The sequence below is a fragment of the Phocoena sinus genome, chromosome 5 (assembly GCF_008692025.1).
Source record: "Phocoena sinus isolate mPhoSin1 chromosome 5, mPhoSin1.pri, whole genome shotgun sequence".
NCBI classification, from domain to species: domain Eukaryota; kingdom Metazoa; phylum Chordata; class Mammalia; order Artiodactyla; family Phocoenidae; genus Phocoena; species Phocoena sinus.
This window is the reverse complement of record NC_045767.1, coordinates 4,664,245-4,676,498: the sequence shown is the minus strand read 5'-3', so window position 1 is coordinate 4,676,498 and position 12,254 is coordinate 4,664,245.

The window sequence follows — 12,254 nt, the reverse complement described above, 5'->3', positions numbered from 1 at the left end:
TTTGTTCCAATTTTGATGGTTGGAAACCTCACAACTTGTAGCAGTAAAGCATTTTTGGAAAAGGTTATTACTCTCTGTCGAGCTGCGCTTGCGGCTTTCGGTGTGCATCCTGCGAGGCGGATGTTGGTAGCGTGCAGGACGCTCTGCAGAAGAGTGCTGTCACTCCGATAACCAGAGGATTACCTGTTGCGTACTCTAGGTTACCCACGCGTCCTGTTTGGCGCTGCTGCCTCCATCAGGACACGCCCCTCTTAGGGTGACGTAAAAATGGGCAGAAGGGAAGGGAGCCTGTGTGTTGTAGGAGGGAGGGTCTAAGGGTTCCAGCCTCTTGGTTTATCCAGTTGGCCTCTGAAGCGATGCCATCCTGGGATTATAGCCAGAAGAAAGAAAAATTGGTACTATTTAAATTAGAATTCACTGAACTGTCAACTCTAGATAAACTTGGAATTTTAATCCTCAGTGCTCCTTGTAGGGTTCTGTGCGCCAAAAGCAGAATACAGATTTTGTTTCAAGCCTTCTTGTAGCAAAAGTAAAGTTGACACTTGGCAATCTAACAAGACTGTAATTTAGTTCTTACATTTTTTATATGCATTTTTTGGTGTCTATTTTGAGGGTCTGTATTATTTCATACAAGTGGTACAGTTTTTCCTAACTGAAAAAAAAGTTGATGGTGATGAAAACATGATGGGAAATTTCCTATCTGTGATATAAAGATTTCTGCTGTCGCTAAATCTTCAACTGGGCCTCAATAAGTATAAATTTTTAGAAACAACATAGGAGGGAAGAGATTTTTGGAATATATTCTGGATCCCATGGCTTGCTTTCAGCTAATAATTAAATTTGCCTTCTATATTTAGTTGCCTGTGCATTGTCTAACAACCAAGAAGCCTGTCTCCATACCATTCTATGGCTATCTCTCCAACCTACCATAGCTTCCTAGTACTGAGCTTTGATAAACCTGCCACTTGTTTGCTTTGATCCGCAAGTTTATCAAATCCATTGTCTAGTGCCTGATGCCTTACCACCACTGGTCTAGATACTGGGTTTTCTAAAGTGTTCTAAAACTCTGGTGTTTCTTAGTTAATAGTGAATAACTAAGCTAACCACTTGTCTGTCGAACTATTTGACTTCGAGTAGTCTTACTGTTGGCTGATACATTCCATATCTCATAGCATTGTTCATTGACCTGCTAGGATGCTTTAATTTTAGAGAAATACCTAATTGCAGTGTGAAGTTAAATGATTAATGCTTTGGTCCAGACTCATGAAAATCCATTTCTAATGTGATGCATGAAATCTTAAGGATTTACACTGGGTAATTTTAGTATAAAGGTACAGTGATTAGGACGGTACATAGTAGATATTCAAATCCTTGTTAAATTTGCTGTGAATATTAATATTGCCCTATAGATTGTAGAAAATAGCAATAAAGTACTATTAACTTTCAGGTCACCTGCAAAGGCTCATAGATTTTTTATCTATTGGTTTAGAGTATTCCCATTTATCTTCCCCTTGTCCCTCTCTGTTGGTCTTCAGGAATTTCCTCAAAATACCACAGATCCGTTATTTATGTTGAATGAATGTCTCGCATCTAATTTTTGGTTTTTTCCTATAGTTTGTCAGAGGAACAGTTGTGACTGGCCTTGTAGGAAGCAGGTGACCGGAGCGCCATCCTCTGCTTTCGCAGCTGCCTGTTCATTGTGGCCTGAGTGGTCAGTGAATCTACTCATCCTTCATGTCTTTAGCAACCAGCCACCCAGGTAACAGTCACGTCCAGTGGAATTAAGTTACTGCGAAGATGGCCACTCAGTCGTTGTTTTTCTTTCATCTTTCAGACAGTATAAGGGGACTGGTAACACACAAACCACTTACCTGTAAGGCTTTATTTTCTGCAGCCTAGCATCTTGCCTTTTAATCGTTACAAGTACGGAGGCACTAGGTGGGGATCTGCACTGGTTCTTTCTAGACACTTGACCTATATATAGCCAGTATGCATCACAACCAAAGCTGTGGTCCGCAGTTGATCTTCTCTACTTAGGACTGGCAGTTGGATCTTTTTAAGTCATAAACTTAATCCTGGTTGTATATTAGAATCCCAGGAGGACTATTTAAAAGCCACAGACCTCATTGCCCAGGCCCACCTGCAAAGTTTTGATTTAAATTATCTGGAGCCAGGCCTGGACATTGGTCTTGTCTTTTCCTTCCCTTCCTTTCTCCCTTCCTCCCATCCTGCTTCTCTCCCTCTCTCCCTTTCTTCTTGCCTTACCTCTTTCTTTCAAGACTACCCCAGTGATTCTAAGGGATATTGTCTTTTTTGAGGAAGAAGTTTAAAATATTTTATAGTATTTGGTGTTTTCCTCAAAAAGCTCAAAGGGCAAGCAACTATGTAAGTGCAAAAAGATTAACTTTCCCCTGTCTTACATTAAAGGGAAGAATTTGTAGTTGAACTTTCTGTCAAAAGGTCTGTCAGGTTATTTTCAAAGTCCATGCTTTTTCCCTGCTTAAATCATGCTGCTGGGACTTCCCTGGCAGTGCAGTGGTTAAGACTCCACGCTCCCAACGCAGGGGACACAGGTTCGATCCCTGCTTGGGGAACAAAGATCCCTCATGCTGCTGCTCTACTACATGAGATGCTTGTATTCAAAGAAAAAAGTCACCTCTACATAGTTTTGTTAGATGTCATGGTAACTTGGCTTCACTGAAGCAGTAATTGCCATAGATGCTTGAGTTTTTGAATGCATGAGCACCAAAGCAAAGCACGGAGCCAGCAGGCTTTTTTTTTATCTTATTTATTATCGTTTATTTTTGGCTGCATTGGGTCTTCATTGCTGCGCGCGGGCTTTCTCTAGTTGCGGCGACCAGGGGTTACTCTTCATTCAGATGTGCGTGCTACTCATTGCGGTGGCTTCTCTTGTTGCAGAGCACGGGCTCTAGGCACGCGGGCTTCAGTAGTTGTGGCACGTGGGCTTCAGTAGTTGTGGCACGCGGGCTCAGTAGTTGTGGCTCGCGGACTCTAGAGCGCAGGCTTAGTATTTGTGGCGGTTGGGCTTAGTTGCTCCGCGGCATGTGGGATCTTCCCAGAGCAGGGCTCGAACCCGTGTCCCCTGCATTGGCAGGCGGATTCTTAACCACTGCGCCACCAGGGAAGCCCCCGCAGGCTTTTAAATAAGGATAGGTGGGAGGTATTAATCCCTGAAAATTCATATACTCCTAAGATACATACCTAATCTCAAATCAAATACATATGGGGTTTCTTTCTCCCTAAAGGACTGCATTTTCTGTAAATGAGTGAATTACTATTACAAATCTCAGATGTGAAAGGAACCCTGATTCCAGGACAGACGGAATTAAAACCAAAATGTGGCTTGCTGGTATAGAACCTGGAAAGGAGATTTACGTGCTACAGAATTATGTATCAAATTACAACCTAGTTTATGAGATGACATTCTGGATAGATCTCCCAAATTTATCCAGTCTAGTATTTTTCTTTTTATAGACCAACCCTCAAGTCTATCTAGTTTGTTCTCGACTGGTTAAAGTTTTTTTTTTTTTTTTTTTTTGCGGTGCGTGAGCCTCTCACTGTCGTGGCCTCTCCCGTTGCAGAGCACAGGCTCCGGACGCGCAGGCCCAGCGGCCATGGCTCACAGGCCCAGCCACTACGTGGCATGTGGGATCTTCCCGGACCAGGGCACGAACCCGTGTCCCCTGCATTGGCAGGCAGACTCTCAACCACTGCGCCACCAGGGAAGCCCAGGTTAAAGATTTTGATAAATGAAACTGGTTGATACTGTTCATTGCCATTTTTGAGTTTATAGACATGGATGATTTTCCTTCACCTTTGCAAACTGGGAGGTCAAATTGTTTTAATCTCTTCACATGGAAGGCTTACTTTATACTTTAGTTACTTTTCTCTGATCCTTGTGACTAAATGTCAAATTTCTGGCATAAACACCTTGTGGCTTGGTCCAACAATAGTATAATATAGTTAAAACAAGCTTTTAGATCAGAAAGAACTAAGTGGGTGGGGGTTTTTTTGATTAATTAATTAGTTTATATTTGGCTGCATTGGGTCTTCGTTGCTGTGCGTGGGCTTTCTCTAGTTGCAGCGAGCGGGGGCTACTCTTCGTTGCAGTGCGCGGGCTTCTCATCACGGTGGCTTCTCTTGTTGCGGAGCGTGGGCTCTAGGCAGGTGGGCTCAGTAGTTGTGGCTCGCGGGCCGTAGAGCACAGGCTCAGTAGTTGTGGCGCACAGGTTTAGTTGCCCCGCGGCATGTGGGATCTTCCCAGACCAGGGCTGGAACCCCTGTCTCCTGCATTGGCAGGCAGATTCTTAACCACTGCACCACCAGGGAACTCCCAGACAGAACTAAGTTTAAATCCTGGCTCAGGTACCTTAGGCAAGATACTAAGAATTCCTACTTCATATAGTTGTTGGAAGGATTAAGTAACATACTGTATATAAAGTGATTACCACGAAGCCTGACACATAGTAAGCATTCATTATACATATTAGTAAAACAATGTTGTTTACTTGTCAGTGTTCTACTTGAATATCTTCGTTTTTCTCTTGTAGTACCTTGGGCCAGCACACTCAGGAAGTAGTTTATAATCTTTTCGTAGATACTAACAGCTCAAGTTTTGCTTATTTTTTTCCCCACTGGTGTTTTACGTTACATGTACTAGCACTTTACATATTTTGCCTTTTCACACAGTAGAGAAAATGACCTCCATCATTTTGACATTCATGAAAACTTTAGAGAACTTGGCAGATTTCTTGATGCTGCTGTTTAAAATTACTTAGAAGATATGAAATAAGGCCAGTCCTAGTGTCCTTCCTTCCATCCATTCAATAGTTAGTGAATGCCTACCAGCTCCAGGAACTATGCTTCATACTGGGGATATATGACATATACGACTATATGACATAGTCCTTGCTCTCACAGTTTTCTTGGGCTAGTGAAGGAGACAAGCAAATCAAGAAATGATTGCAACAGCAATATATAAACCCCTCAGAGTCAGTACTGATTTCTGTTTGTATGGACTAGGAAAAGCTTAACAGAGGATGTTCCTTGAGTTTGGAAAGATAAAGATGAATTTCCTATACAGACAAAAGATAGAATGTGCCTAAAGGTACAGATACAGGAAACAAGGTAATGTATTCAGGAGCTGTATGTAAAATATCCTGACAGAATCTGGGAAATGAGGCTGGGGCTGAGAGTAAAGAGAGACTTAGATGACTTACTAAAAGACTGGATTTGGCTTTGTGTAAGCAAAGGTCAGTTATTGAAGAATTAGGGAAGGATGATAAGTATTTGAGAGAATTCTGCTAGCACTGTGATGGTGGGAATAGGGAGCAATATTGGAGGCACAACAGCTAATCAGAAGACCCAAGCTGAGCTAGTGAATAGCAGCTGTAAGAACTCACTGAGTTCTTACTATGTGCCAGGCAGTGTAGTAAGCATTTTGTACCCATTAGCTCATTTAATCCTTGAAAAAAACCATGATGAGGTGGGTATCGTTCCCACTTAACAGAAAACTTGAGGATCATAATTTTCCTGTGGTCACATAGCTTGTAAGTGATTAAAAATCCTCATTCAAGCCCAGGTATGTCTAACAAAGTGCTTGCTTCTGATCAATATAACATCTGGTAAGAAGCAGTAAGGGCAACAACAGTTCATTATGAAGAGAGCCAAGGATACAAGAGATGTGAAGAGGTAGGACCTCAATCAGCTGGCTATGTTGGAGGGAAGAGAGCGGTGCATGGAGAAGTAAAAGCTAGCAGTGATGCCCAGGGTTTTGGCATGCAACACTGTCTTTAACAGTACCATTAAACACAGTCAAGTATTGGGAAGAAGAAATTGAGGGGAAAGGAGGTCTTTTCAGACATGAATTTTAGGCATGTTTCCCATAAGATGTGTAGTAGGCAGCTAGGTATATAGGTCTGAAACTCAGAAGGGAGGTGACCTAAAAGAGTGAGCTGTGATGGAGTGAGGTAAGTCAGAAAGAGAAAAACAAATACCGTATGCTAACACATATATATGGAATCTAAAAATAAAAAATGGTTCTGAAGAACCTAGGGACAGGACAGGAATAAAGACGCAGACCTACTAGAGAATGGACTTGAGGGGGAAGGGTAAGCTGGGACGAAGTGAGAGAGTGTCATGGACTTATATATACACTACCAAATGTAAAATAGATAGCTAGTGGGAAGCAGTCACATAGCACAGGGAGATCAGCTCGGTGCTTTGTGACCACCTAGAGAGGTGGGATAGGGAGGGTGGGAGGGAGACGCAAGAGGGAGGAGATATGGGGATATATGTGTATGTATAGCTGATTCACTTTGTTATAAAGCAGAAACTAACACACCATTGTAAAGCAATTATTCTTCAATAAAGATGTTAAACAAACAAATAAAAAAAAGTAGGAATAAACCTACCTAAGGAGACAAAAGACCTGTATGCAGAAAACTATGACACTGATGAAAGAAATTAAAGATGATACAGACAGATGGAGAGATATACCATGTTCTTGGGTTGGAAGAATCAACATTGTGAAAATGACTATACTACCCAAAGCAATCTACAGATTCAGTGCTATCCTTATCAAACTACCAATGGCATTTTTCACAGAACTAGAACAAAAAATTTCACAATTTGTATGGAAACACAAAAGACCCCGAATAGCCAAAGCAATCTTGAGAAAGAAAAACGGAGCTGGAGGAATCAGGCTACTGGACTTCAGACTATACTACAAAGCTACAGTAATCAAGACAGTGTGGTACTGGCACAAAAACAGAAATATAGATCAGTGGAACAGGATAGAAAGCCCAGAGATAAACCCACGCACATATGGTCATCTTATTTTTGAAAAAGGAGGCAAGACTATACAATGGAGAAAAGACAGCCTCTTCAGTAAGTGGTGCTGGGAAAACTGGACAGCTACATGTAGAAGAATAAAATTAGAACACTCCCTAACACCATACACAAAAACAAACTCAAAATGGACTAAAGACTTAAATGTAAGGCCAGACACTGTAAAACTCTTAGAGGAAAACATAGGCAAAACACTCTATGACATAAATCACAGCAAGATTCTTTTTGACCCACCTCCTAGAGAAATGGAAATAAAACCAAAAATAAACAAATGGGACCTAATGAAACTTAAAAGCTTTTGCACAGCAAAGGAAACCATAAACAAGACGAAAAGACAACCCTCAGAATGGGAGAACATAGTTGCAAATGAAGCAACTTACAAAGGATTAACCTCCAAAATTTACAAGCAGCTCATGCAGCTCAATATCACAAAAACAGCCCAATCCAAAAATGGGCAGAAGACCTAAATAGACATTTCTCCAAAGGAGATACACAGATTGCCAACAAACACATGAAAGAATGCTCAACATCAGTAATCATTAGAGAAATGCAAATCAAAACTACAGTGAGGTATCACCTCACACCAGTCAGAATGGCCATCATCAAAAATATCTACAAACAGTAAATGCTGGAGAGGGTGTGGAGAAAAGGGAACCCTCTTGCACTGTTGGTGGGAATGTGAATTGCTATAGCCACTATGGAGAACAGTATGGAGGTTCCTTAAAAAACTAAAAATAGAACTACCGTATCACCCAGCAATCCCACTAGCAGGCATATACCCTGAGAAAACCATAATTCAAAGAGAGTCATGTACCACAATGTTCATTGCAACTTTATTTACAATAACCAGGACATGGAAGCAACCTAAGTGTCCATCGACAGATGAATGGATAAAGAAGATGTGGCACATATATACAATGGTATATTACTCAGCCATAAAAAGAAACGAAATTGAGTTATTTATAGTGAGGTGGATGGACCTAGAGACTGTCATACAGAGTGAAGTAAGTCAGAAAGAGAAAAACAAATACCATATGCTAACACATATATATGGAATCTAAAAAAAAAAAAAGTGGTCAGAAGAACCTAGGGGCAAGACAGGAATAAAGATGCAGACCTACTAGAGAATGGACTTGAGGACACGGGGAGGGGGAAGGGTAAGCTGGGACAAAGTGAGAGAGTGGCATGGACATATATACACTACCAAATGTAAAATAGCTAGCTAGTGGGAAGCAGCCGCATAGCACAGGGAGATCAGCTCGGTGCTTTGTGACCACTTAGAGGGGTGGGATAGGGAGAGTGGGAGGGAGGGAGATGCAAGAGGGAAGAGATATGGGAACATATGTATATGCATAACTGATTCACTTTGTTATAAAGCAGAAACTAACACACCATTGTAAAGCAGTTGTACTCCAATAAAGATGTTTAAAAAAAAAAAAAAAGATGACTTACCAATAGTGAGAGAAAAGGGGGTTGAGAAAGATAAGCTAGCCAAAGAGACCAAGAAGTAGTAGTCAGAAAGCTAGGAGAAGTAGAAGATAATAGTGCTGAAGAGTCAAAATTTTTTAAGGATTGGGGTCAAAAGTTTCAAAATCAAGATGTGATCATTCACATCCATCTAGTCGGTAACATTTTAGAAGTCTGAATGTCAGTGCTGGCAGAGATGTTGACAAACAGCACAGGAACTCTCAGGTGTACTGTCTTTGGGAGTATAAATTGGTATAATCATTATGAGGGCAATTGGCAATACTTATTTACTAAAATCAAACGTGTGGGGCTTTCCTGGTGGCGCAGTGGTTGAGAGTCCGCCTGCCGATGCAGGGGACACGGCTTCGTGCCCCGGTCCGGGAAGATCCCACATGCCGCAGAGCGGCTGGGCCCGCTGCTGAGCCTGCGCGTCCGGAGCCTGTGCTCCGCAACGGGAGAGGCCACAGCGGTGAGAGGCCCGGGTACCGCAAAACAAAAAACAAAACGTGTGTAAACCGGCAATTCCTCTAGGATATCTATATATACCTGTGTATATATACATATATGTGTGTCTCTGTATATGTGTGTGTATACACACACACACACACACACACACATATATATGCCCTTGTAAACATCCCACACATTTGCCAGAGAGACGTGCAAGAATGTTCATCACAGTATTGTTTATAATAATGAAATTTGGAAATAAAATGTAACATAAACAAATTTTACTATATTCATTTAATGAAATGCTGTACAGTTAATACAAATAAGCTAGCATTAGGTGAATCAAGGATTGCTCTCTAAAACAGTAGTGATCAAAAAAGTTAAATGGCATTGTATTATGTTTCTTATATGTAAAAATTTTAAGTGAGATAAGACTAAGTATCATTTATGGATATATTCACATAAAGTAAAAGTTTAAAAATAGGTTTGGGAATTATAAACTGTCCAGAACCACTGTCCAGAATTCTGGACAGTGGTTCTCTTGAAAGGAGGGAGAGCCACATAGGGGATCTAGTTTTTATTTCTTAAAAACATGTTTGAGATAAATATGGCAAAATGTTAACAGTAGGCGTTTTTGTTGATTTTGGGTCTATGTGGGATACTTTGTACAAAGTTAAAAAACAACAACAATTTTTTTATTCCCCATTGAAAAAGTGGGTGGACAAAAATAGAGTAATACTAAGATAATACTATAACTCACTCAGAAAGTAGGGAAAAAGTCAACAATTGAAACAAATGCTTCATTGGTTTCTATACTCTCCCAGAAGGTTAAGGGTACTTTTACTGATTTATCAAGAGTGATGAGAAAAGTAGGAGGAAGGGTTACCAGGATGTGTAACATAATTTTTCAGGAAGAAAGGAGGCTCAAATAATATCTAAAACGTTATTCCCCTTTGTAATCTCCAAAGTGTTTATATGTAGGTACTATTATCCTTCCTTTACAGATGGAGGTATGTTACATGACTTGCTAGAAGGTGCCCAGCTAGTAGTAGAGAGCTGGGTCAAAGGACCCGTGTACATCTTTCCCTGTGTTCCTCTGCCTTATCAGCTGGGTGTTCAAGTTCACAAAACTAGATGTTAGAGCAGGAACTTGAACCCAGGTTTTCGTTTCAAGGCAAACTAAACTACGCTATGTTCCTGGACCACATACATTTGCTTAAAGGGCTATTACTGAAGTTAAATGCCTTGTGCTGTTTAGAACTGCCTTAGAAGAAAGAACTGTTGAAATTTTTAAAAAATGAGCATTTTCTAAACTATGCATTTTTACACAGGATTTGTTTACCCTTTTTGATATATATGACACTGCTTTATGTTTCAAACTTATCTTTTTTTTTCCCTATAACCTCCTGTTATGCTGGTGTTTGGATTTCCTTTTACAATGGGGAAGTGGATTTTTAAGATGGTGAAGGTAAGTGTCATGAGATCATTTACCAGTTCTGTGAATTGGAAACTACCGTCCTTTATCCCTTAAGTGAAATGCAGTGTTTTGCAAAAGAGACCACTCCAGTAGCTAAGATGCCCGTGGTAATGTGGCCAAGAGCTGTATGTTATAGACGTATTGATTATTAGAGATTGCCAGGCTGTCTTGCTAAAGTATTATAATTAAAGCCCAAGATAACAGGGTCTATTCTGTACCTTACCTTTCACCCCAACTACAATATTATACTTCAGGCCAAAGAGTGACTCTTCCTGAGTGCAGTGGGGGGAAAACATTACCATTAGTGAAAACTATCATAAACTCACAAATACTAGTGTCTATTAGATCTTGCAGTTAGGAAGTCCTTCATAAACTTAGCAGAACTGGATTCCACAGAGTAGTGGGAATTGAAGCCAGGGAACTGAGGTGAGCAGTGCGTGGAGGTGAGGACATACAGGCTTCAGGAGAGGCCGCTTTGTCAGAAACCTTTGAATGAGATGGAAAGGGAAGACGGAGGGCAGAAACAACAAGAAGATAAAGGGGTAAAAAGAAGGGTCATGATAGTTGAGAGATTTGAGCATGATTATAATTAGAAGGAAAGGAACTTGTAGAGGAGGGAGAAAATTGATGGAGTTAGGTCCCAAAGGACGTAGGCCTTGAAAAAGACACCCTTTCTTGGAAACAAAACGGAAGTAAGAGAATGGTGTAAGCAAATTTATAGCTGTGAGAGAAGAGGTTTATATTAGATGGTCTCAATATTTTTTGTGAAGTGGAAAGTATGCTATTTGTGAAGTAGGAGGGGGTAAAAGGTTAGTTTTGGGAGGGATTTGAAGAGAGAATGGAGGTAGTTTGGAATATTCAGCTGACTAAAGAAAAAAGCATTAATGAACAGTGTTAACCACTGAATTGAGTTTGGAAATCATGAAAGTATAGTGGTTTTTATGATTACTTCTAGTACCTCAGCTGAATGGCTTATAGAACCAGGCATATTACAGGACTGACCCAGAATTGTGAGCTGGATGACGACGGATGGAGGAGAAAGACGAGGATGAAGGGAAGGAGGTTGAGGCGTTGGTGCCTGGCAGAATATGGCACTGTTCTAAACGTGTGTGTTGGAAGAGAGACACCAGGGAAGGAAAAACATGGAGGGGGATTGAAAGCACTGGTGAGAGAAGAGGCCATATGACCATTTAAGAGATCCAGGCCAGATATGGAAAGACATGGGACCAAGAATAAACTGGAAGAAAAGGCAGCATCACAGGAATGAAGGTCTTGATGCGATTGTGGCATCAGGCATACCGAGGATGCTGTCTGTGGATGGAAGGTTAAGGGTATTGAAATCACTCAGAACTACTCCATAATAAAGCAGAGAGTGTGGCAGCGGCCCTGGAACTGTGAGGCTTGGGTATTTAACAGACCACCCACACGAATATTGAAATCGCCTAGGAAATGATGAAATGAATTGGGGTTTAAAGGAATAAAATGATCCGGGTATAATGTTACTGTGGAGAATGATCTGGAGATAAATGGCTGTTAGGGACAAAGCAAGGTAAAGGGTGACAAAATCGGGTGGAATAAACCTCAAAGGAATGAAAGTTTTTACAGGAGCGCGAAGTGCTTTAGACGAGGCTACAGGACAAAAAAGGGTAATACCAGTTCTGAGCCTCGTGGTACATGCAGTTTGAGGAAACTGCAAAGGAAGTAGTATCTTTGAGAAAGGAGTCGAGGACATTCATCAGACAAGCTGTACGTGTATCGGTGAGTTTGTTTATAGTGGAATAGGTGGCCAAGGCCCACACTGGAAGGGGCTAAGGGAGGATTTTTGTGGGAAAAGTAGAGATGAGGGGTCAGGAGGGCGTGCTGTCAGGTACACAGCAGTTTGGAGCTGGAGACAAAAAGTGAGAGGAAGCTGCTCGGTGGCTGAGGAGTCTGCCTTCTGAGCAGGGACCAGGAATGACAACTATTTGGATGGAACTATAGTTTCTCAGCT